Source organism: Pinus tabuliformis, chromosome 8, assembly GCF_031772625.1.
Source record: "Pinus tabuliformis cultivar Carrire ecotype Pingquan chromosome 8, CPIR1, whole genome shotgun sequence".
NCBI lineage: Eukaryota > Viridiplantae > Streptophyta > Pinopsida > Pinales > Pinaceae > Pinus > Pinus tabuliformis.
The window spans coordinates 22,761,314-22,784,090 of NC_142294.1; positions in this window are offsets into that span (position 1 = coordinate 22,761,314).

Genomic DNA, 22,777 nt, shown 5'->3' on the forward strand with positions numbered 1-22,777 from the left:
GTGCGTACTCCTGTAAAGGTCAAAAGGCGCAAGTTTCACTCCAAAAAAGTTACTTGTGGTCATTTCTAGAGCATTCTAGAAGCTTGTTTGATGTGTATGAAGCGCCTCCAGATGGTTCATGTATCCCTACCAAAGAGGAACTTATCCCATCAGGAGGGGAGCTATCCCACCCAAAGAGGGGGTTATCCCATTGATGGTGGACCTGAATAACTTCCTCTAGAGCACTATAAATACAGGCATTGGGCCAGAGGGAGGGGAGGTTGAAAGCTGAACATTCCTAAGGGTAGATGCTGCTGGAATTAGGACTCCCTTGTAAAGCTTGAGAGGAGAGATTCCCATCCTTTCCTAGCCTTATTTGAGAGTGGGTGAGCTGATCAAAGTAAAGGAAAACTCTTGCTAGACCCTAGGAGGGACTTGCACAACACCAAGGCTCAGGTTGTAATGGTTCCTTTCGTTTCCACTTAATGCAAATGAACTCATTTTTCTCAACATATTGTTATTCATGATTTGTTTCATATAATCCTTGGTCTGTATGATGGATATGTATTGTTTTATGAGTTTATCAAGTGCTATTTAATCTTTTGGCTTGTTAGTGAATGCAGGTTTCGAAGAGAAGGAGGAGCTCATCCGGATCGGCGAGGCTAGACTACTACAAAGCGTTGGACTAAAGGTATGTTAAAATCACCTGATTACTTGTATTCTCAATGCATGTTTAGAGAAAGGTAGTGTTTATTTGTCTTGTTTGTCACTAGAAAGCTTTTGCTTCTAGGGAGGTCGGTTGTGTCCGCACTATCGACTCTTTCCGCATGATAGCTTTGAAACGTGTGAAAAGATAACTCATGTGTGCAGATTAAAGAAATCCATGTATGGGCTCAAGTAGGCACCCATAGCATGCTATGGTTAGATTGATAGTTACTTGCAGAAGTTGAGATTCGTCAAGATTGATGTTTATCCCAATCTCTACTATTTAATGGTAGAGAATGAGCCACTTATTTTGGTATTAGCTATGGATGACTTGTTTTTAACATGATCACCTATGCTCATACAAGACTACAAGAATAACCTTGAAGCAAATTCGACATGAAGGATATGGGGTTGATGCATTATTTTCTAGGGTTGGAATTTTGGCAGAAGAATTGGGAGATATTCCTTGGGCAAGGAAGATATGCTACAGAAATACTGAAGAGATTCAGAATGTAGGATTGTTAACCCATGGCTACTCCCATGATCACCAAATGGAAGAAAATAGATGCATCAAGAGACAAGGAGGTAGACCCCACCTTCTACAGACAACTCATTGGGTCGCTCATGTATTTGGTCAACACTAGGTGAGACATTTGCTTCGCTATCAACACCCTTAGTCAATTCATGGTGGAACCGAAAAGGGTGCATTGGGCAGTAGCTAGGCACATTCTAAGGTATGTGCGTGGAACAGTTAGATATGGGTTTAAATACTCCCGAGGGGATGACATCAGATTGAATGGATTCATAGATGCAGATTTGGCAGGTAGTTCAATAGATCGGAAAAGTACCTTTGGGTATTACTTCAGTGTTGGATCTAGAATGATCACTTGGTGCAGTAGGAAGTAGAAGTCGGTAGCTTTGAGCTCAGCGGAAGATGAATATATGGCAGCTAGCATATCTACGTGGGAAGCTATATGGCTTAGAAAATTTCTTGTGAGTTTGTTCAGAAAATGATGGAAGCGACCAAGATTTACTGCGATAATCAGATTTGTATCAAACTCTCTGAGAATCCAGTATTTCATGATCAACCGAAGCACATTGATATCATATGTCACTTTATCAGAGACCATGTTTAGCGTGGGGCAGTATAACTGCAGTATGTCCCCACAAGAGATCAGGTATCATACGTACTCACAAGCTCTAGAAAGAGCTAAGTTCATTCAATTCAAAGAGCATATGGGTATGCTAGAGAATCTGTTTCAATAGAAGAAATAGGTAATTTCTCAGTTACAGTGGCAGGGAATGCGAGAGAGTTGCAGTACAGATGCAGTGTTGGCAGTGGTAGGGTCAGAAGCAGTACAGATGCAACATTTGTGCAGTAGTTGGTAGGCAGTGATCAACAGCGCATAGGGAGATGTTACAGAACAGGGTGATGCTTCGGTAGGTTGCATTGTTATAGCACATTTCTCACTAAGAGAGAGTGTTGATTTATGGTAGCATCAGATGTGCTCTAAGTCTCAAATTTTGCATGGAGGCTTAGACATATGTATTCCACAATACCCAAAAATAGTTTTGGGAAATTCCACCCGAAGGCAATTTTTTTTAAATAATTAATTATTTTTAATGGGACCCTAAGTCTAAACTTAGGAAATTAAAATAATTAATGGGTATTAATTTAAAATATGGGTGTAACTTCTAGAAGAAGACGAATATCGAGTCCACATGATCTGAGCCATTAATTATAATCTAATCTAGGTTGTTGGTTCTCAACTAGAAGATTATAAGAAGGACATCGAGGGGCATATGGAACACACACCAAAGGTAGATACTCGGTTACCCGAGTAAGATCAATTTTCTCACTGGTCGAAGTTCGAAAAGAGAAAATTGAATCAGAGGGAGAGTTACAGGTGAGAAGGAGAGAGAGAGAGAGAAAGAGAGGGTATCAGCATCAGTCTGGAGGTCAAGACCAGAAGACGCAGAGAAGAAGGAGGACAGCGCAGAGGCTGTGACACAGAGGAGGGACAACGCAGAGGCAATGTGACGTTCAAACTACGCAGAGGCAATGTGATGTTGGGAAGAATTTGCATGCTTAGCAAGTTCAACGTCAACAGATGTTTAGTACATTGATAACGAGGCTTCAGCCCATATGATTGGAGTACAAGAATATTTCTCAAGCTATCAAGAAGAACAAATGGACTTCCAAATTACTATGAGAAACAAAATGAAGTGTACTCTAGTAGGGAGAGGAACCATATCATTTCAAATGGAAGCAGGAACCAGCATCCGAACCACCAATGTTCTGCATGTGCTCGATTTAGGAATGAATATAATTTCAGTGTCCCAGTTACAAGACAAGGGATACGATGTATACTTCATTGGAAAGAAAGTATACGTCAAACATCTAAGCTGGAAGAAGAAGAGACAAATTAGAGCTCGAAGCAACAAACTGTATAGGTTGCAACTCGAGTCTCCAATGGTACTGATAGGCAGCAGTCATAATGGTGAAAATGAACAAAATGAATTATGGCACAGGTGAATGGGACACTTACACCATGGATCACTGAGGATGCTCAGATAGACTATGACAGGAGTTCTGGTCCTTAGTACTGAGCATGATGATTTATGTAGAGGATGCATACTATGGAAGTACACTAAAGTCACTTTTTTCAGAAGCAACAATAGAGCAGCATGTGTATTGGGATTGATACACTCAGATATTTGTGGTCCAATGTCCACAAGTTCTCTTAGTGGTGGCGAATACTTCGTCACCTTTATTGATGATCACTCTAGAAAAACCTGGATCTATTTATTTAATATCAAGGATGAGGTATTTGATCGATTCAGAGAGTTTAAGGCTCTCGTTGAAAACACGACAAGGAAAAAGATAAAGATATTGTGTTTAGATAATGGTGGAGAATATACAAACAAAGACTTCACAAATTTCTGTGTAAAGGAGGGCATCAAAAGGGAATGGACAACGCCATATAATCTGGAGTACAATGGAGTAGCAAAGTGGAAAAATAGAACTATTTTTGGGGAAAAAAAGTTATGTTGTATGATCAAGACTTGCCTAGATTCCTTTGGGTAGAGGATTGCAACACAACAATATATATCCATAATAGAACTCCTCACAGAGCGTTGGAGAAGAGAACGACCGAAGGTGTATTCACAGGGAAGAAACCGGAAGTAAGTCATCTTAGGATATTTGGAAGCATGTCATATTGTCACATTCCAGACGAAAAGTGTAGTAAACTAGATCAAACTACAGAAAAGGGGTACTTTGTAGGATATAGCTAGAGCTCAAAGACATGCAAAATCTACATTCCTAGCAGTAGGAAGATTGTAGTGAGACGAAATGTGAAGTTCATGGAGGATAGAGCTTTCAGGAAATATCGAGAGATGCCAACAGAAGGCCAGTCAGTGGATGTTCCATTAGTCCAGCAGTAGCATGGATAGCAAGGAGGACATGCAGGAGGATAAACACCTGGATCAAGTACAGTGACCAGTACCAGTATTTCCTCAGAAGAAGGAAATCCAGATAGTTCTCAGCAGATGGAACGACAGGACCAGGAGGAAGAGTTGATTGAGCCTCCCACCACCAGTGGTAGAACCAACAGGGAAGTATGGCAGACACTGAGGGATGCAGAGGAGTTTGTTGGAGCTCCTAGAACTGAGAAGAGGCAGCGTAGACAACCTAATAGATATCAGGTTTTGGTAGCACAAGTTGAAGAATGTTGGGTCCCTATAATACTAGTGATTACCCCATTACTATTGTAGTTGTATCCCTTATTAATATTTTTGTGCCCCTATTGCCCCCATATTGTTATTATGTGCCCCGTAGAATCCCTCTATTGTTATTTTTGTGGCTTTATATTATTATTGTTAGGTCAGTTGGGTTATATTGTGACTCCTCAGACTCCTATATATAGAAAGGAGGTTTTGTCATTTGAATCATCCAAGAATTGCTCGTTTATGTAATGTAAAGAGGTTTCCCCCTCTAAGAGGATGAATTCTAAGGCGTGGATCTCTCTTTTCTATCTTTTTGTGAGCTGGTTTCATAACATTTGGTATCGGAGCTTTGGATTCTAGGGTTTCGCTGCTCCAAACAGGTCATTGTGGCATTTTCGCTATAGCTTTTTTTCTGTGATGTTTCAGAAGCTAAAAAAAAAAAACCCATTTGAGAAGAAATCGCGTTGAATCTCATGTCTTAATTTCAGAGCTTGTCGCGCTATATTTTCAGAGATATGATCTGAGGAAGTTGGTCTTTTTGCAGACTCCTGAATTACATTCCAAACAGGTGACCTAGGAAAAATTTTCATAACTTTCTCTCTGAGCATCGGATTGAAATTTCGTAAGAAGGTACAGAAAGAGGACGGACTGTAGTTTCTTGTATATATTTTTCAAATCCAAAGGTCAAAACAGTGACTCGTGGAACGTCGTACAAGTTCACTCTACTGAACTAGTCTATAATCAGGTCATCTTGGCAGATTGTGCATAGCTCTTCCTTGGAGAATCCAACTTGGATCAGACTTGTGGCATTAGAAAGAGGACACATAGGGCTACTGCAAGTCGTAATTTTAGAACTAGATGATCTGAAATTGCAGAGATACATCAGATTCAATATCAAGCTTCTACAAAGTGAAAAAAGGTGTGTAGTTTTTTTTAAATTTTTGCATAAGCTTGGTTTGAAAAATTAGTTTGAATCGGTAATTGATGCCTCGAGGAAAGAAAACGCAAACAACTAGTAAGCAAACTGAAAGCTCTAGCATGACTTATGAAGAAGAGGAAGAAATACAACATGATATATCAAAATTACGAGACCAAGTGAAACGAGTGTCACTTGCACAAAAAGCAACAGAATCTAAGATGGATGGTTTAAGGAAAGATGTAGAAGCTAAGATGGATGGTTTAAAGAAAGGCGTAGAAGCTAAGATGGATTGTTTAAAGAAAGGCGTAGAAGCTAAGATGGATGGCATGGAAGCTAAAATTGATGGCATGGACGCTAAAATTGATGGCATGGATGATAAGATGGAAGAATTGAAGATAAATATGAATAAGTTGCTACAAGAAATGGTCACTAATTGTGAAAGGGTAGTAAAGGAAACCCATGATGAGAACAAAAGAAATGTTAATCATGATTCCATAGACTCTAATGTTGGATCGAAGACCCACCATATCCCAAAAATCGATATGAGGAAGTTTGATGGCAAGGATCCCGCAACATGGATATTACAGATGGAGCAATTTTTCGATCTCAATAATGTGCAAAACACATAAAAGGTACGTATTGCAACTTTATATTTGGAACCAAATCAGTTTGTATGGTATCAATGGCTTTGCTCTCGTAAACAAATTATCACTTGGGCAATTTTTATGGAAGAATTGACAGCACATTATGAGGATACAAAAAGCAACACTTTTTTTAGCCAATTGATAAGTCTCAAACAAAAGGGTTCAATAATGGAGCACATTGAGGAGTTCCAAAAAATGAACATAAGGGTAAAAAATATTCCAGAGGAGCATAGGATTGATGTGTTCATAGGGACTTTAAAGGATAATATACAACATGATGTTCGCCTTTGGGAACCTGATTCATTAGAGAAGGCATTCAGGTTAGCAAGAAAAATGGAAAGCAAAATTATGGCAACCAGGAAGCATACCACTCACAACTATAAAGATGGAAGTGTTGTTGCCCCTAGTCTTCCACAACCTATAAGGTTGACACCACAACAATTGGAAGAAAAAAGAGCAAAAGGGCTTTGTTACAGTTGTGATAGCAAATACACTAAAGGTCATAAGTGTGCTGAGAAGAAATTATTCTACATAGATTGTGAAGAGGAAGAAGAAAAGGAGCAAGAAAGGTCAAAAGAAGAGGATATACTCCAAGAACAAAGCCTAGATAGAGAATAAATGAATCCGACCATATCTTGTAATGCATTGGCAGGAATTACCACTCCTCAAACCATCAAGATAGAAGGACAAATCAAGAAGAAAAAGGTAATAGTGTTGATTGATTCAGGAAGTACCCACAATTTTATTCATTGTAAGGTAGCAAAAGAATTGAATTGCTTCTTATATCCAGCACCAGAGTGTCAAGTGATGGTTGCAAATGGAGGAACAATAAATTGCTCTGGAAAGTGCCATAATATCAAGCTATCCATGGGAGAATATGTATTGACTAGCCCAATGCTTTCCATTCCAATGGGAGGTGTTGATGTTGTACTAGGAGTCCAATGGCTACAATCCTTGGGTACAATAGCTTTTAATTTTCAAGAACTTTTCATGAAATTTTATGTGGAAGGAAAGGAAGTTGAATTAAGGGGTATTGCAGGGAAACCAGGAAAGATAATCAGCTCTAAAGATATGACAAAGCTTCTAAAAAAGGAACAAAGAGGTGTAATTGCACAATTATGTTCGCTAGATGTTTCCACATTGGAATCATCTATTTCTCCATATCTCCAAAAAGTCTTGGACAATCATTCCAAGGTATTTGAGACTCCCAAAGGTCTCCCACCTATTCGTGATCATGATCATGCTATTCATCTGATTCCAGGAAGTGTTCCTCCAAACATCAAGCCGTACAGATATCCCTATGCCCAAAAGAGTGAAATTGAACGTATGGTTGCAAAATGCTAGAGGCTGGTATAATTCAACCGAGTCAAAGTTCTTTCTCTACTCCAGTAGTATTGGTGCACAAGAAGGATGGATCATGGCGCATGTGTCTGGATTATAGGGAGCTCAACAAGCTCACTATTAAAGATAAGTTTCTCATTCCAGTCATTGATGAATTGCATGGATCAATTTACTTCACCAAGTTGGATCTTCGTTCAGGATATCATCAAATCAGAATGAAGACTGAAGACATTCCGAAAACAACATTTAGAACTCATGAGGGTCATTATGAATTTTTGGTCATGCCTTTTGCCCTTACCAATGCACCTTCAACATTTCAAGGTTTGATGAATTCCATTTTCAAACCATTCCTTAGAAAATTTGTGTTAGTATTTTTTGATGATATACTAATCTATAGCAAATCTTGGAAGGATCATGTTGACAGGGTGCTACAATTATTGGAGGAGAAACAATTATATGCAAAAAGATCCAAATGTTTCTTTGGAGTACAAGGGGTGGAATATCTGGGTCATATTGTATCTCATGAAGGAGGTAAGGTAGACCCTAGCAAAATTAAAGCCATTAAGGAATGGAAAATCCCCACATCCATAAAGCATCTGCGAGGATTTCTCGGGTTGACAGGGTATTATCGCAAGTTTGTTAAGAATTATGGGAGAATAGCAGCACCTCTAACAACATTATTGAAGAAAGATGCATTTTCATGGACTCCAGAAGCAACAAAGGCCTTCGAACATCTTAAAGAGGCAATGTGCCAAGCACCGGTCTTAGCTACACCAGACTTCACAAAAACCTTTATTGTGGAATGTGATGCTTCAGGAAATGGAATTGGTGTTGTTTTAATGCAAGATGAAAGACCCATTGCTTTCGAAAGTCATCCAATCAAGGGAAAGTTTTTACACAAAGCTATTTATGAGAAGGAAATGTTGGCAATACTCCATGCACTTAAGAAATGGCGACCCTACCTAATGGGAAGACACTTCAAGGTAAAAACGGATCATGATAGCCTTAAATACTTTTTAGAACAAAGATTATCCTCTGAAGAGCAACAAAAGTGGGTCACAAAGATGTTGGGTTATGACTTTGAAATCATCTACAAAAAAGGGAAGCAAAATGTGGTGGCAGATGCACTCTCAAGAAAGGATGAGGATGTGGAAGCATTGTTGTGTGCCATTTCTATTATCCAACCAGATTGGATAAACGAAGCAAGGGAGGAATGGAAGAATGACGAAGAAGTGTGGGCACTTATTCGAAAGTTACAACAAGATTCCAGTACGTCTGATACATTTAGCTGGCAAAATGATTCGTTATGGTACAAAGATCGCTTATACCTCTGTAAGAATTCCCAGCTAAAACAAAATATTCTTATGGAATTGCACACTTCTCCCTTAGGAGGGCACTCAGGATTTTTAAAAACTTACCACGGGTTAAGAAGGAATTTTTTGGGAGGGCCTTAAATCAGATATTCAAAAGTTTGTGGCGGAATGTTTGGTTTGCCAACAAAATAAAGTTGAAACAATTAAGACACCGGGTCTATTACAACCTTTATCCATTCCAAGCCAACGTTGGGAGGAGGTTTCAATGGATTTTATCACAGGTTTACCCAAGTCTGAGGGAAAGAGTGTCATCATGGTGGTAGTTGACAGACTTACCAAGTATGCACACTTTTGTGCATTATCACATCCATTTAAAGCCAGTACAGTTTCTACTGCATTTATGGAAACAATTCAAAAGCTACATGGAAACCCAAAGATTATTGTAAGTGACAGAGATCCCATTTTTACTGGAAATTTTTTGGACAGAATTATTTTCTTGTCTTGGTACTCAGTTAGCTCATAGCTCATCTTATCATCCTCAATCTGATGGGCAAACTGAGATAGTAAACAAATGTTTGGAAGGATATCTTCATTGCTTTGTATCTGATAAACAGACACAATGGGTCAAATGGTTGCCTCTGGCTGAATGGTGGTATAACACTTCCTTCCATACAGCAACAAAAATGACCCCATTTATGGCACTTTATGGATATCAGCCACCATCCATCACATCATATTTAAGAGAAAATTCTAAGGTTCAAGCAGTGGAACATCACATCGAACATCAACAACAAGTCCTCCAACTCTTAAAGGATAACCTCGTGTTGGCACATAATAGAATGAAACAACAGGCAGATCAACATCGCAGTGAAAGAAGTTTTGATGTAGGTGATTGGGTATTCCTACGGCTACAACCATATAAGCAAATGTCCCTCAAGCAAGCTAAGAAGGATAATAAATTATCACCAAAGTATTATGGTCCGTACAAGGTGTTGCAAAAGATTGGTACTATGGCATACAAATTGGAGCTTCCTGCAGCTTCTCGATTGCACCCAGTTTTCCATGTTTCATGTTTAAAGAAGGTTATAGGCGACAAGCTCCCAGTTCAAACAATATTGCCAGAACTTGACGAGGAAGGAAAAATTATATTGGAACCAGAAGCAGTCACAGAAACAAGAACTCGACAGTTACGAAATCGATCAATTTCAGAGTATCTTATCAAGTGGAAGAACTTATCCGCTGAAGATTCCACATGGGAGGATGAGAATTTTATACAGAAGCATCCAGAACTACTCAAGCGTTGAGGACAACACTTTTTTGAAGGAGAGGGGCATGTTGGGTCCCTATAATACTAGTGATTACCCCATTACTATTGTAGTTGTATCCCTTATTAATATTGTTGTGCCCCTATTGCCCCCATATTGTTATTACTGTGCCCCATAGAATCCCTCTATTGTTATTTTTGTGGCTTTATATTATTATTGTTAGGTCAGCTGGGTTATATTGTGACTCCTTAGACTCCTATATATAGAAAGGAGGTTTTGTCATTTGAATCATCCAAGAATTGCTCATTTATGTAATGTAAAGGAGGTTGCCCCCTCGAAGAGGCTGAATTCTAAGGCGTGGATCTCTCTTTTCTATCTTGTGAGCTGGTTTCATAACAAAGAACCCTCTAGCTTTCAGGAAGTCATTCAAAACCAAGTTTGGGTAGATGTCATGGTAGAAGAGTATAGTTCTATCATGACAAATGATGTCTAGGAAGTAGTACCTGGACCAGAGGATAGATCAATTGTAGTATCAAGGTGGATATACAAGATCAAGTATGTTGCAGATGGCAGTTTAAAGAAGTGCAAGGTTAGGTTTGTGGCAAAAGGGTACGCACATAAAGAAGGAATAGACTATGAAGAGACCTTCACCTCAGTAGCTCGATATACCTCTATCAGATTCGTTATATCCCTAACAACTCAAATGGGATGAGAGATTAACCATATGGATGTCAAGACAACATTTATGAATTGGGTGATAGAAGAAGAGGTGTATATAGAACAGCCTGAAGGCTTTGAAACGCTTGAAAAGAGAACTCGTGTGTGCAGATTAAAGAAATCCCTATATGGGCTCAAATAGGCACCTAGAGCATGGTATGGTCGGATTGATAGTTACTTGTAGAAGTTGGGATTTGTCAAGAGTGATGACGATCCCAATATCTACTATTTAATGGTAGAGAATGAGCCACTTATTTTGGTATTATATGTGGATGACTTGTTTTAACAGGGTCATCTAGGCTCATACAAGTCTGCAAGAAGAATATTGAAGTAGAATTCGACATGAAGGATATGGGGTTGATGCATTATTTTCTAGGGTTGGAAGTTTGGCAAAAGAATGGGGGGATCTTCCCTGGGCAAGGAAGATATGCTACATAAATCCTAAAGAGATTGAGAATGCAGGATTGTCGACCCATGGCTACTCCCATGATCACCAACTGGAAGAAAATAGATGCATCAAGAAACAAGAAGGTGGACCCCACCTTGTACAGACAACTCATTGGGCCGCTCATTTATCTGGTCAACACTAGGATAGACATTTGCTTCACTGTCAACACCCTTAGTCAATTCATGGTGGAACCAAAAAGGGTGCATTGGGCAACAACTAGGCACATTCTAAGGTATGTGCATGGAACAGTTAGATATGGGTTGAAATACGCCTGAGGGGATGACCTCAAATTGAATGGATTCACAAATGCAGATTGGGCAGGTAGTTCAGTAGACCAGAAAGGTACCTTTGGCTACTACTTTAGTGTTAGATCAAAAATGACCTCTTGGTGCAGCATGAAGCAAAAGTCAGTAGATCTGAGCTCAGTAGAAGTTGAACATATGGAAACCAGCATAATTACATGCGAATTCATATGGCTTAGAAAACTGCTTGTGAGTTTGTTCATAAAAAGTATGGAAGCGACCAGGATTTACTACGATAATCAGAGCTGTATCAAACTCTCTGAGAATTCAGTTTTTCATGATCGGTCGAAACACATTCATATCAAATGTCACTTTATCAGACTGTGTTCAACATGGGGGTAGTACAACTGTAGTATGTCCCCACAGGAGATCAGGTAGCAAACGTACTCACAAAGGCTCTAGAAAGAGCTAAGTTCATTCAGTTAAGAGAACAAATGGGTATGGTAGAGAATCCGTTTCAGGTTAAAAAACAAGTAATTTCTCATTTACAATGGCATGGAATCTGAGAGAGTTGCAGTACAAATGCAGTTTTGGCATTGGCATGGTCAGCAACAATACATATGCAGCATTTCCGCAGTAGTTGATGGGTAGTGATCAACAACGCAGAGGGAGATGTTATAGAACAGGTTGATGCTTCGGCAGGTCGCATTGTTAGAGCACATTTCTCGCTAAGAGGGAGCGTTGATTTCTGGTAGCATCGGATGTGGTCTAAGTCTCAAATTTTGCAGGGAGGCTTAGCCATATGTATTCCATAATACCCAGAAATCCTTTTGGGAAACTCCACCCGGAGACATTTTATTAAAATAATTAATTATTTTTAATGGGAACCTAAGTCTAAACTTAGGGAATTAAAATAATTAATGAGTATTAATCTAAAGTGTGGGTGTAACTTCTAGAAGAAGACGGAGATCGAGTCCAAATGATATGAGCCATTTATTAGAATCTAATCTTGATCGTGGTTCTCAACTGGAAGATTATAAGAAGGATGTCGAGAGGCATTTGGAACACACATTAGAGGTAGATTCTCGGTTACCCGAGTAAGATCGATTTTCTCAATGGTCAAAGTTCGGCAAGCATTTCAGGAAATTTTAGCCTAAAAGTGCCCATGAAATTTTCACGTAATTTCCATGTCATAATATGTAAACCAATCAAAATCCTTTAAATTTAAATAGAGGTACATGACCTAAATAATTTTAAATTATTTAATTTGGGTATTTGTGAAATATTTTATTATTAAGTTAGGTATTGTTGAAATATTTTATTATTAATTTAGGTATTCGTGAAATATTTTATTAATATTCTTTACCTACCTTATCTATATGAATTAGAATTAAAAAATATATATATTAATGCGATGTAAATCTTGATATTAGTGAAAAAAATATAAATTAAAAATGAGGGCCCATTTGACATTAACAACCATGCCCAAAAAAATACCAAAAAAATTAGACAGTGAAATATAAATATAAATATAGATAGTTATAGTTAAATATAAAATAATTAAAAATAAAATATATTTATAGTTAAATATAAAATAGTTAAAAAACGTATTTTAGAAAGTACAAATTACCGGATTCCACCAAAAAATACAAAATATATACATTGATTTCAGAGTTTTGTGATCCATATTGTTATTGAGAATGTCTTTCAAATTAATCACATCATTAGTTTTAGGTCGATGTTTCGAACCATTTATTGTGGTTCATCCTCATGACAAAGATGAAAAAATAAATCTATTTAGGTATAAATAGAAGAGATGCATGAAGTGCGTTATATAAACATTGGAAAATAAAGATAGTAAAATAAATATAAATATTTTAAGTTTTAAAATGAACGTTAGGATAGAGTTTTGTCAAAATTTTATCTAATAATAATATTAAAAACAATTATTTAGTTATGAAAATAAAAGAAAAATATAAATACATAAATAAATAAACTAAAAAAAAAATGAACATTAAGATCTAAAATTCAAATTATTATAAATAATATTATATAAGATTAATATTAGATATCAAAGAAAATGGGAAAAATATATAATCGTTGTGAAAAGAACATAAAAATATAAAAGAATAAAAGTTTGACCAAATAAATAACTAATAAAAGTGAGTAAATAATTTTTATATTCTTATTATATATCTCTCGATATATTAGACATATAATGAAATAATAATAATAATAATTAAATTAAATTAAAAATATAAATAAATTATTAGAATAAAACATTATAAAGATAAGTTAACACATATAACATCCATATCTATTTGACTTTATTTATGTATTTTCTTTAATTGTTATGGATGTTCTTTGTCTTAACTTATCTTTATAATGGTCTATATTATATTATATTATATTATATTATATATATATATATATATATATATATAATTTGGCTATATGTTTAATATATTAATATATGTATAATAAGAATATAAAACCATTTACTCACTTTTATTATCTAGTTATTTGGTCAAACCTTTATTCTTTTATACTTTTATGTTCTTTTCATAAGGATTATATATATTTTTCCCATTTATTTGATTTCTAATATTAATCTTGTATAATAATTCGAATTTTAGATCCCAATGTTCCTCCTTCATTTTTATTTTTATTTAGTTTATTTATTTCACTTGTATTTATTTATTTATGTATTTATATTTTTCTTTTCTTTTCATAGCTAAATAATTGTTTTTTAATATTATTATTTCACAGAATTTTGACCAAACTCTATCCTAACTTTCATTTTAAAACTTAAAATATTTATTTTATTATCTCTATTTTCCAAAGTTTATATATGGAACTTGATGCATCTCTGCTATTTTTACCTAATGATAGATCTATTTTTTCATCTTTGTCCTGAGGATGAACCACATTAGATGGTTCGAAACATCGACCTAAAACTAATGATGTAATAATCTAAAAGACATTCTGAATAACAAAATATATAGTTAAATATAAATAGTTTAATACTGTGAAATATGAAATAGTTAAATACTTTAAAAAATGTATTCCAAAAACGACAACTCACTGGATTTCGTCCAAAATATATATTTAGGGGGAAATTGTGGCTTCAGTGGACAATGTTGTTTAAACAACACCAAAACAAATGGTTAAATATAAAAATAAATATAGACAACTAAATTTAAATATTAAATATATATAGACAGTTATTGCAATAAAAGTGTAACTTATTGAGGGATTTCGATAAAAGTAAAAAACAACAAAAATATATTAAAAAATTATATTAAACCTCGTGCTAATAAATATTGTGGAACATAGATAAAAGTAAAATAATATTAAAAATTTGTCTACATGGCATTATTTTTATTAATTTCTTGATTTTTCCTTAGGAGGCTACTTTTAGGTTGAAATTTCCTCTAATGAGAAAATCGAATTATAGGGAGAGTTGTAGGTGAGAAGGAGAAAGAGAGGGTATCAACATCAGTCTGGAGGTCAGGGACAGAAGACGCAGAGCAGAGGGAGGACAGTGCAGAGGCTGTAACGTGGAGGAGGGACAGTGCAGAGGCAATGTGACGTTGGGACTGCGTAGTTCATAAAAAGGGGCTGACGCAGTGAGATGCAGAGGGAGCAACAGGTCCTCTCCTGGATCAAAAACTCGTTGAGAAGTGTCTGTAAAATTTCTCACAGAGAATCCTCTTATATTATGTAGGTTGTATCTTGTACATGAGATTTTTGCTGAAGAATAATAAAGAAACCCTCATTTGTTGCACCAGTTTTCCCACATTGGGTTTTTTCGGGGACAACAGTCCAAAAATAATTGTGTCATCGTGGTTATACTTGTGCTAGTATTTTTCTTTGCATTCACTTTCCCCAATATTTTAATTGTGAAGTCTGTAGTAGAATTTATTTCGATATTTGTTGTAGAAACACTGTGAATAACTTATTTCTAAGTTAATAAGTAGAAGAAATAATATTAATCACTGCAGTTGAATTTCTATTTAGAAATTTTCACACCCAGTCCAGCCTAAACAACACATTCCATAGTGTCAAGGCTCAATCCTTACCCCTAACTTCCTGAGTTGTGCAATTGCACAGTCACTGAACCTCTCACTTAGCTTGCAACCTGGTTCCAGCTCAGTCAGTGGTTCACCATGCACCATCTTAGACTAGGGGTATAGCGAACTGATGTTGTCTCGTCGTGAGTGAATTGCAGATGCAATTACTATATCATACTATGACAGGATGATGAAGAAGGGGATGGAGAATGGAAACATGTTGAAATACATCTTTCTAGCTTATTATGCAAGTTGATCAGTCAAGAGAAGACAAAGGGACACCGGTTTGCGACCACGACTCAATACTTGATATCATTGAAGACTCCTTACCTTAAGCCATAAGGAGGTGGATAGAAGAGCATCCTCAAGAAGACATGTCGTAAGAAGCAACAAAAGTACCATGGAATTGTCATGTCATCAAGAATTCCATGTCAGCAATGTCACATCATGTCATGTCATGAGTTGTCATATGCCACATCATTATTATATATCATGTAATTCTTATTTGAACATGTATTGTAAAGTGGAAGTCCAAAGGACATGTACAAAAGATGAAGAGTCATGTAAAGTCGAAAATTCATAGGAAGTCAAACAGTCATGAGGGTAGTCAAAGAGTCACAAGGGAGGTGAAGCATCACCCCATTGGTTATATATACACCCTCATTGTATGAGCAAATGACTTTTCACCTTGGCTTCTCCCGCAAGGAATCAAAGAGACAAGCTAGTTCTTTTGAGAAGCAAGTGGTGGCTACAACACTCTGTGATTGGAGCTAGTGGTATTCATTGTATACATGTGTCTTGGAACTTTTATTTAATATCAGAAACCTTATGGCCAACATGTTCTTCATGCATGGATTATGAATATTTGTAAGACTATTCTGTGGATGTTTGTAATTCATGTTTTCTTTCATCTATGCTAAAGTAGTTGAACTATTTTGGTTATTTTAGTACTTATCATATTGAGAATGTGTTGTAACGGTTTCTAATGTTGTCACGTCCTTGTGGAATATTCCACTGGATGTTAGACAGATCCTTCTTGGTTGCGTGTGTCTCTACTAGGGTGGTACTATTACCTCTCTCTTAGAGGCTCACTTTATTTTCTCCTTCCGCAGTAGAAGAACCTTGACACACTTACAACTGAACACTCATCAGGCACAATCATTTACTTTTCAAAGGCACATTTTCTTTTTTTTGCTGAAGCAAGAGACTTTCCTTCTATTTCAAAATACCAAAAGTAAAGTTACAATAAATACAAAAGGCTTGAATTTCTCAAGGCCTATGACAACCTCAAGGTCGTACAGCCATAGATGTGACCTACCAACAAACTAAAGGACAAGCTAACTTAACCAATGGTCCCCACTCTAAAGCATTGACCCAAAGTTGAGCGCCGCGAACCCATCCCTCATTAACTCGCAAAGATTGAAAATAGAAGCGGCCCCACTGAAATGCCCGACCAAATCTGACCGTCGAATGCCACTGCCAGAAAGGACGACTCGGAGAGAAATCGGAAAGCCAAGAAGCAAGAACTTTAAGGTGCGATGAAGGGTGGTTTCACGAACCCCACCCAAGCCACGTGTTGAGAGCCTAGTGGAATCGCTCTCAACACACCAAAACCACTTACCATTTGAAAGCCTCGCGATCATTGGAAAACCACTCAAAGCCTGGTTTACCACGCCGAAAGAGGGGTAGAGTGGAATTTCCCCTTAAACTGACCATGGAGCTCACCGCCGAAGCATTCAGTAAACCAAAGGAAGCTGTCACCGTTCAGAGTTTTCCCTTTTTCAAAGAGCCGACCACGGTTCTGTGTAAGAACTTGCATAGAAAGATTTATTCTGTGCTTGACCCTCGTGCCCAATATTTGAAAATTTATGTATCCTCTACAGCTTGTTCATTGCAGAGAGCTCTTAACCTGCTTGGAGGCATCTCTTGCCACTTCATTTCAATCCTACATTTGGAATTTATCACTCCTTGGTTGGCCAGTAAATCTGCCAGTTTATTGGCTTTCCTCCGAACATGATTGAAGCTAACAGTTCGAAGACTAAGGAGATGTTTTTGGATTCTTTGGTACACTTGTATTAGTCTCCAATGTTTTGAGACTCTTTCTGGCGTTGTTCCATAACTGATTTTCTTAACTGCATTTATAGAAATCTTTGAGTCTGCTTCAATAATGACATTCGAGCTGTGATTAAGTTTAAGAAGCTCTAGACATTGTTCCAAAGCCATTAATTCAGCCATGTTGTTGGTGGCTTTGCCTAGATGACAGTGGAAAGTGAAGATTATTTTTCCTTCTTCATCTCTTAACACCCCTCCATAACCTGTTGTCCCCGGGTTGCTTTTTGAAGCCCCATCAATATTGCATTTCAGAAAACCTTTTGGTGGCGGATGCCAGAACTCCTTTTCCATTTCCAACACTCTTTCGTTTCTGCTAGGACCATGGTGGATGATCTCTTGCAAACCCAGATGCTTGAGAGTTCTCAATTCAAGCGTTGTGGGAGGATTCTTGGGACAACTGTGCACAGTGGTGGAAACTGTCTCCTTAATCTTCTTTAAGATCAAATCCATTATGCGAAGAGGAATTTTGGAAGGCACATTTTCACTCCTCTCTCTTACTGACAATTAGAACCAAGGAAAATCTTTAAGAAACTGGAAACCGAGCCATATTACAAATGGGACTCCTATCCCAAATGGTGTGAGGTCTAATTGGAACTAGATATCAGGGAGACCCCTTGAATGTTGGCGGGTCCAACACCATTAACAGATTCCCATATTTCATATTTGACTTCATCAAATTCAGGAGTTGGTGGACCAACTTGATTTACTTCATTATCTGCAACACTGGAGTCTTCCTTCGATTCTTTTGAACGTTTGGTGGATTGCTTCTTTGACTTTCCCATCTTTGCACTATGAGGTTTGCCTTCTAGTTATTAAGCTACAACTGATGGAACTTGCTATGATACCAATTGTTGGAAATACTGAGAGGGGGGGAATCAATATTTCTCTTTAATTTTAACTTCATGGAGCATTAATTGTTATTAGCATTAGATAAACATAAATCAATCATCAACACCATTCAACAATGCACAACAATAATGATAGTACACCATAGATTTTTAGGTGGAAACCCTTCTAGGAGAAAAACCACCAAACGCTTCTTAATATTTTTCTTCAATAGTTTACATTAGTTAGGAAGCTCCAAATTCCAATATTTTCAGCTCAAACTGAAGGAGGCTTATAGGCTCCAACACTCAAGTTTACCAATTCCAACTGGAAGGACGTTCAAACACCTTATGCAAGTTTCAACCTAAAGGAGACTCCACTCTCTTGTCTTACACCACTCTACCACCATGTTCAACAAGTTGTCACTTGCCCATAAAGTTCCAACCTCCAACTTACCACGATGGACCATGTTTCATATGTTTTCATACTAGATTCACCTGTGCTTGTTATCAATACAAAACAAACTATAATACAACTTATGCTCAATAATCAATTATGCTTCTTCTTAAAATATCAAACCCAAGCTTCATAAACCTATGCTCAAATTACATCAACCTCTAATCAATCATTCAGTCATACAACCTTGATTCAAAAATACATCAAACATTTGGCCATAACCCTAGTTCAATAAGAAAAGTATATGCACTGCAAACCTTGGCACATATCTTTATCCAATAAAACTATGAAACTCTGACATTGATCAGTAATCACAGGTCCAAGCTTAGCACCTCAATTCTTCTCAATAATACATTGATTGCTACATGCACAAATTTCAATCATCAACTACTTAGAAAAACATGCTAATTATTAAACCTGAACTCAACAAAACCTTCACTTCTTAAATTATCATTGTCACTATACTACATACAAATTAGCACTACAATATCAAGTCACTATTGGGAGTTACCCACATGTGCATGACATAATACAAGTCTTCTCTACAATAGTTGTAGTTGTAGATAACTCTAGAGCCGCTTGGGTTTTTTGAAAGTACTACTGCATTTTCAATTTACCTTTACTGTTCCTTTGTTCTTTGGAGTTACAATTTTATTTATGTAGCAAACATGTTTCAACTAATGCACAAGTAATTACTGAGATGCTTTTTAAGAACTTTACCTCACTAAAATAGCTCATTACACAAGAAACCAAAAAGAATGTGACAATATCATTGTTTACAAATCTACTAATGCGAGTGTTGACTTCACAAAACTCATCTCTGCTACAAAAACAAATTATACCCTTACTAAAAATTAATTTGACCTCTGTTGTTGCAAGGAAGAAGAGATTGATGATAATGGAAATAGACATACAACAACAACATTATCATAGTCTATGTTGTACATTACATCTAGAACCACTTAACAACCTTGTTACATCAATCATCAATACATGATACTAGTAGCAACGTACCAACAACGACAATACAATGCTCATCATAATATGGTGATATAATACAATACATCGAACCTATATTATGGCAACAATATATTAGCAGCCCTTCACAAACTCCGCAACAACCATATGAACTCTAAGTCGCCATCCATCTAATGCACGGGTGACTGCATATTCCATTGATACCATTACACTTAAATTATTCTCTTCATCGCAATGATTTGGTGGAGAGAGGATTAATTCATTGTTGAGTATGCACAAGTTGTCAATGCACCAAATTGCATGGTCAATCAACAAAACACAATAGACATGAAAGAGAACTCCAACAAGTTCATTTTTTTCAAACAAAGGTAGCTTCACGCACATGAGTAATCACTAAACTTTAATCGCCCAAGTTGACTAACCTTCTATTTTTCTTCATATTCAACTCTGATGGATTATGCAGGTGTGCACATACATTGGTTACATGACATGTCACAAAACTCAAATGATTCGTTGCCCAACCTCAACGCGATCTAGATGTATTTATAGTTTGGGGTATAATTATCATTTCTAATCAACTCGTTCTAAAATTCCTTACATGCTAGTGTAAAATATATTCTTGGCATGAGAAATATCTGCACAATCACGTCCCAACATATATTAGCATTTTTGTATTAAAATCCTCCAAGATCCAATTCAATGATCAATCTGACATTTTCTTGTTTCAATGAATTTGCACAACAAAAAATTTCGGGGACTTTCCAATCTGAGACATTGCATCCTAACTTGTGACTTCTTGAGTCTGTTACAAAGGATCCTCTATCCAACACTTTCTTCAATACAACTGCTCATTTGTACATTGCATTAGACCGCATATAAGCAGTCATATTAGATTTACAATTAGAGCCATACCAACATCATGTTAGAGAACATCATATTACTCATTACACAATAGATCAAATCACCTTTGTACTTGAGCTTTGTACATGTAGTGAGCCACAAACACAGACAGGAAACAAGAATATAAAAATGAAAAATGTTCACTCTTCCCTTCCATAAATCATTCCTTGGTCTTATTTAGAAGTAGATCTAACATAGTCCTCTTTTATGCGATTACAATAGACAAAAAATGTGAACCCTTTCCTTAGAAGATCTTTGAGTAACCAAAAAGGTAAGAAATCAAACCCATAAATCATAAGAATTTCAGCCTCTAGAATTGGCCACAAAGCTTGGACAATTACACAAAATATTAGGCATTCAGTTCATACATTAGAAGAGAGAAGAATGCCCTTTTTATAGTCCATGAATGAGTGCCATATGACAGAGCTAACCTAAGAGATTTGAATTCAAAATTAAAATTTAGGAGCCAAAAAGTGAGGCCGACTTTTGGAGGGAGATCTCAATTTTAAATTTCAAATTTCGTTCGAGCCAAAAATCCCTTCTTAGATGTAGGTCGACTTGGTTCAAATTTGAATCCCTCCATAAAGTATTGCTCCATAATAATATTTGAATTAATTCTAAATAAAATTCCTTTTTTTTCCTCATGCCTTGAAAAAAGTTCTAGCCAACGCTAAGTTGTCGCCTCATCTCCTTTTGGCGAATTTGACCAAAAGAGGGGCTAGCATATCTCTCGAACTGAGAGGACCCTCACGATGAGCCACATACAGTTAAAATTGACATGACGAGGAGCATCAAGTGATGATGGTCTCCAAAGAAAATTCATTGATCTGCATCCTTAAAATCTTCAACAAATGTGGGGCTTTTAGGGATTTTCGGGGATACTTGTCCTTTGGAGCTTCCAATCTGTTATACTCCGTCTTGTATGTCAAATGTGAGATTGATTCTTCTTCAAAACCCTGTTTTGAAGAAGAAATCATTAAATGTATTTTTTAGAATATGTATCAAATTCTCCAGCTCTTCAAATGGCAGTGGTTTCATCAACTCCTATCCCTGCAAGCAGACAAAGAAAAAGCCCTCATTCAAAATCAGCAAATTTAAAAAGGGAATTAGAAAACAGAGTTTGTAATAATGTGTTGGAGCATAATTGGCAAAGAATATTGCAAAGAGGATTTCATCAGATCGTGGCGGTGTTCGCATCATTGATTATGGACAAATATGGAAGGCGCCCAATTCTAATGATTGTTGTAGGAAGAATGCACAAACTGCTTGACTTTTGAAGAAACAAGCTGAACAATTAGCTGAGATGGAAGTTCTTTATAAGGAAGAGCAAGTCCTTAGAGAGCGACACTTCAACATGATGGAAAATATGAAAGGTAAGATCAGATACCTCAAAATTTTTATACTAAAAAATGTCTGGATCTTGGGCTTCTGATTGGCCAAGCTCATTAGCACAGAGGCATAGAACATGAGTGACACCCAAAAGCTGCAGTGTATTTATAGACCTTGCAACCAAAGCTCCACCAATAAACAAAGAATCTGTAACATTTGATGGCCGCTCTGAGTCGGCAGCTTGAGAGACCAAAGCCATCCTTTCCAGAAGGTGTTCCAACCTCACCTTTAATTTATAACTGTCTATGACATTTTGTGAATCCCTTCCTTCAAAAAAACAAAAAAAACAGGTGTTGAAATTCATTTCATGGCAAAGTTTAATCACTTCCGTTCCAAGCATTTCATTCCAATGTTCCAGTTCCTTGCTCAGCTCACTATCAAACTTTGCAATCTTGTTCAAATCCTTCAATTTAACTGTCAGGCGCATACTGTGAGATGAATCACTATTTCCTTTTGAATATTTTCCATGATAGTTCTCTTGAAAAAATGGTGACATTTCTAAGTTATCCCTATAAGGTGATTTTGAAACATGGACCAGACTTAAAGGAGTTCACTGTCGTGCACAGCCAAATGATGGTTTCATGAGAATTCTTATGGATCTGGATAAGAAACTGTATGGAAAACCTTCTATGGATTGGCAGCAAAGGAAGCCTATCATGAGGAGTTGCCCAATTTGTGGCAAGATTGTAGGTGTTAGTAGCAGTTCCCTGAAACTTCATTTGCAAAAGTCACATCGGCGGCT